The sequence below is a fragment of the Gossypium arboreum genome, chromosome 13 (assembly GCF_025698485.1).
Source record: "Gossypium arboreum isolate Shixiya-1 chromosome 13, ASM2569848v2, whole genome shotgun sequence".
Lineage (NCBI taxonomy): Eukaryota > Viridiplantae > Streptophyta > Magnoliopsida > Malvales > Malvaceae > Gossypium > Gossypium arboreum.
This window is the reverse complement of record NC_069082.1, coordinates 17,718,272-17,723,669: the sequence shown is the minus strand read 5'-3', so window position 1 is coordinate 17,723,669 and position 5,398 is coordinate 17,718,272. Positions and strand designations below refer to the sequence as shown.

At 39.9% G+C, this 5,398-nt stretch overlaps 1 non-coding gene across 1 annotated transcript; it reads right to left on the bottom strand.

Moving 5' to 3' along the window:
* Positions 1-1,531: 1,531 nt before the first annotated feature.
* LOC128287692 (small nucleolar RNA R71) lies at positions 1,532-1,638 on the bottom strand. Its single transcript, XR_008278392.1, has one exon. It is a non-coding gene; the product is annotated as a small nucleolar RNA R71 (small nucleolar RNA).
* Between the last annotated feature and the right edge of the window lie 3,760 nt (positions 1,639-5,398).

Genomic DNA, 5,398 nt, shown 5'->3' with positions numbered 1-5,398 from the left:
TGAAGCAAAAATCCTCTTTCTTCCTCCTTATGATTTTCGGCCAAAAAGATGAGAAAGGATGAACACAACAAATTTTTTTCTTCCTTCTTTCTCCACTCACGGCAAAGGGGGGATTACCACACTCACACACATTTTTTTTTTTCATTCTTTTCTTACCCATGCTTATTTGTTTATTATTTCTCCCTAATGCCCAACAAAACATGTTTCATGACATGTTTAGCCCATATCTCTTTGTCATGGCCGGCCATCACTTGTACAAAGGGGAATTTGACATGCAAGTCCATTATTTTGCATGCATGCTTTAATTAGTCATCACACATTTCCCCATCATACTTTCAAAGTTCACTACTAGGTCCTTTCTTGTGAAATTCACCTTTATAACACTAAATCAATCATCAAAAAATGTCATACATGAATACACACATATTATAGGCATCGAAATAAATTTTAAATTATTTTTATGCCTCGGTTTTGTGGTCCCGAGACCACCTTCCGACTAGGGTCAATTTTGGGCTGTCACAGGTGTCGTCTTTATCAATTACTTTTCTTCAAGTATTTTTCCAAATTTTCTCTTTGCTTTAGTTTAATCAGTTAATTAGTTTAGTTAATCAATTTAATAAACAACCCCTCTTTATTTCTAGGTTAAATAATAAAAAAGATAGTTATTACTAGTACTTTTGGTTCCCTTGGGTACGATATCCCGATCTTGCCATTACTACACTATTGTTCGATAGGTGCGCTTGCCTTTGCATCGTGATAATAGTTAGTCTAGGTTTGATCTTCATTATAAATATTTATTACTTGTTACGAAATCACGCGATCAAGCTTTTGGCATCGTTGCCGAGGACCTAAAATATTAGGAACGCTAAATTTTTATTACTTTAGCCATTTATTTTTCTTGCAATTTAATTTAATTTTATTAATTACTTTTTCTTTCTCTTAGCAGGTTTTTATAGTTTATGACTAGAAGAAACCCGTCGGGACCATTACATTTTGACGAAGAAATTGATTGTACAGTTCGTAGATATCAAAGAGAGATAAGGCGCAGCTTACGATACACGGAGAACGAGCAAGAAGATGATACTTAACCCCCAACTGAAGAGATGGCTGAAAACCAAGGCAATCAGCTACCTCCTGCAATTGCGGCTAATCAAAATCCTGCTCCACGCACGATGTATGATTATGCTGAACCTTCTTTAATAGGAACTAAATCTAGCATAGTTAGACCTGTTGTAGCTGTGAATACTTTTGAACTAAAACCTAACATAATTCAAATATACAGCAGTTTGTTCAGTTTGATGGTTTGCAGGATAAAGATCCCAACGCTCACTTAGCAAACTTTCTGGAATTTTGTGATACATTTAAAATCAATGGTGTTTCTGATGATTCCATTCACCTTCGGTTATTTCCCTTTTCACTGAAAAACAAAGCTAAACAGTGGTTGAACTTGTTACCACGAGGGTCTATCACTACTTGGGAACAAATGACCGAGAAATTTTTACTAAAATATTTTCCACCAGCTAAAACGGCTAAATTACGTAATGATATCTTTTCTTTTGTGCAGATGGATTTAGAAACACTTTACGATGCATGGGAGAGATACAAGGACTTACTGAGAAGGTGCCCTCACCATGGGTTATGCTTTGGCTGCAAGTACAAACATTCCATAATGGTCTGAATCCCTCGACTCCGCAAATGGTTAACACAGCTGCTGCCAGAACCATCAACAACAAACACTTGAAGAGGCTTATGAATTCATTGAAGAAATGTCACTGAATAACTATCAGTGGCAAGTCATAAGGACTAAGAACAAAAACAATCAGCGTTTATAACGTCGACTCAGTTACTATGCTGTCAAATCAAGTATAACTTCTAAATAAAAAGATTGATGGTTTACTTGGCTCTACGCAGTTACATCCAGTAATGAGGTGTGACTCAAGCAAAGGAGGTGTGTATACAGAATATTAATCCTTCAATCCCACAACTGAAGAGGAACAAGTCAACTATGTGGGTAACAATAACTTTAGATCTCAAAATAACCCATACAGTAATACTTATAATGCAGGTTGGAGGAACCACCCAAATTTCTCCTGGGGTGGTCAAGGGAATCAAAAGCCACAAAATCCTCAGGGTTTTCAACAGCCACCTTATCAACAAGAGAAGAAACTGAACCTTGCGAAGATGCTCTCAAAATTCATATCAATGTCAGAAACCCGTTTCCAAAATACCGTGACAGCACTTAAAAATCAACAAGCATCGATCCAAGGACTTGAAACTCAGATAGGCCAGCTTTCCAAACTGATCTCCCAATGACCACAAGGTAGTTTGCCAAGTAATACCGAACCTAACCCAAGGGAACAACTCAACGCAATTAATACTCAAGATGACGAAAGAGTCGTTGAGCTTGAACCAGAACTGAGGAAAGAAACTGTGGTAAGCAAAGGGAGAGATGAGGTAGGTAAAAATACAAACAAACTAGTGACTGTCGAATATAAACCTCGTGTGCCATACCCTAACGCGACAAGGAAAGATTGCTCAGACGAACAATTCGGTAAATTCCTTAAACTTTTGAAAAAATTACATATTAACTTACTGTTTATTGAAGCTTTGTCGCAAATGCCAAATGCAATGAAATTTTTAAAAGAGCTTTTAGTAAATAAGTGGAAGTTGGACGAAGCATCGCATGTGGAGCTAAACGCAGTCTGCTCAGCTATTCTATAGAATAAGCTACCCCACAAATTGAAATATCTAAGGAGTTTTACAATTCCTTGTTTAATTGGTAGTTTAGATATAAGTCATGCATTAGCTGATTTAGGGGCTAGTATTAACGTAATGCCTTACAAAATGTTTAAGCAACTAGGTCTTGGGAAACCTAAACAAACTAGGATGAGCATTCAATTGGCAGATAAAACTATAAGATTCTCTAGGGGTATTATTGAAGATGTACTCGTGAAAGTAGATAAGTTCATATTTCCCGTTGATTTCGTTGTTCTAGACATAGAGGAGGATAATAACACCCTTTTGATTTTAGGAAGGCCTTTTTTAGAAACTGCTAAAACAATTATTGATGTTGGCACAGGTGAGCTTATACTTCGTATGGGAGATGAAACGATCACTCTTCAAGCTCGTAATTCTAGCATCACATCGAACATTAAAAGTAATACTCCACACCAATCTACTAAAACTGACAATATGACTTTGCAGAAATTAAGCTTCAAAGAAGTTCACGAGCCATGCTCTAGAAATGATAGAGAACACAATCATAAAGAACGAAGGCTACGGATAGAAGAGCTAGACGAATGGCGAGCACACAAATTGAGAACATATGATAAATTGAAACTATGCCAAAACAAGCCCGATACCTCTCCTAATCAACTTAAGGTTGGCGATAAAGTCTTACTAGATGCCGCAGATCCCCACATTGTCACTACCACACCGAACGAGGAAATCCCTCTTACAGTACTCAGTATTTTTCCATTCGGTACAGTAGAGGTGAGTCACACCAAGTTCGGCACTTTTAAGGTAAACAATACCCAATTAAAACCCTATTTTGATGAGATTGATAGTAGGAATGAGGAGTATAAACTCTTCGAACCACCCTGACCATTCACCGGAGAGGTAAGGCAAGCTTAGACTATAAATAAGCTCTTCTCGAGAGGCAACCCGAGCACTAACATATTTTGATTTCTTTATTTCTAACACTTTAAATTATTAACTTTATCTTTGAATTGCAAAGTTTCTCAGCACACATGGCCAGGCACACGGGCATGCCTAAGGCTGTGGCTAAGCAGGGGAAGAAACACGGCCATGCGATATGGCCGTGTGGAAGTAGGACATGAATTACCCAAAACACAGGATGCGATAAATCCCCACGGCCGTGCGACATGGTCGTGGGTGAGCTTGATAGGTGAACACGGGCGTGGGAATGGAAAAACACGGGTGTGCAAAGGGCAAGGCTCGATTCTATTTTTTCGACACGGGTGTGAGACACGCCCATGCCGTTAAACCATGGACAACAGTACACGGGCGCGGTACCCTAACACACGGGCATGGGAGAAGCGAACAAAGCTAGGCACGACCGTGCGACATTGCCATGTACCACACATGCCCCAGACACACGAGTGTGGGATAGTAGCCAGGCACGACCTAAATTGTAAAATTTGAAAAACACAGGCTCACCTTCAGAGTACACGGGCGTGGCCCTAGGCCGTGTGCACCTCCCCTATATAAGCAAATCACTGTTCATTTTCTTCCTTTTAAAACCCTAGCCGAAATCTCCTCTTCTCCCCTTCTCCACTCCCTAATCCCTATTCTGGCCTCCGTTACCCAGATTCTCACTTCCTCAACCCCCAAACCACCCTAAAATCCGCTCCCCCTGCATCAATCCTCACTTTCCTCTCTCTTTTCCCTCTATTTTTTTCTTCACACGGCTGTATCCCTACGCCATACGCCCGTGCTTTCCTCCAACACGCCCGTGCACAACCCTACAGCAGCTTTTGGTTCATTTTCTCAACCTTGTTTTTCCAACTTGCATTACTACATTGATATTCTATATGACTAACAAAGATATTGTTACTATTACCAGTTTGTTCTGAATAAGTTAGGAATTTGCTTTAGTATTTTCTATATTTGAATTGTTTAAGCTACTAAATAGCATATACTAGTTTTAGGATTTTTGCCTAACTGATGATGCATCTTTGATTCCAGTAAATGTTTCTAAATAATCATATAAAATTTTCACCTCTCGCTTGATATTGTTAAATGTTAACACATCTTGGAACTACTATATCAATGCTCCTACATTTTCAAGTACCTTATGTGATCATCAAGAGGCAAGAAGGTTGCGGTCCTATCCAAAAAGAGACGTAAGGGACTGGGTTCTTCTTCGGTACGTGCTACAGCTGAAGTTCGGCACCCATTCCTTGAGTTTCTCAAGCTTCGCAGGAGGAGCTATTTCAGATACTACGTGCGCAACCCCTCACTACATGTCGCTGCATTGACTGGGCTGCTATAGAGCAGGTCCAGCTAGCTAATGCCATCCGCGCCCTCTTGACTACAAACCCATGGGAACGGTTCTTCGTTATTATCAAACCCACTTATTTAGAGCTAACTTTAGAATTATGCTTTACTTTTTATTTACAGGTGGTGATGACGAACAATGATGACCCCGTCACCATTCACTTCCGATTAGGTGGTCTATTTCGCGCAATCAGTGTCCCAGAGTTTGGAGTCGCTCTGGGACTTTACACCGATGAGTTTATGGAGGAGGAGGACATGAATGCACTACCACGCAATATCCATTTTTCTCCCTCTTTATTCTGGAAGGCTTTGGCACCACTCTCTTCCACCTACGACCCCAGCCGCTCGAAGGCCTTAGCTCTCGCCCCTTCCCTACAAT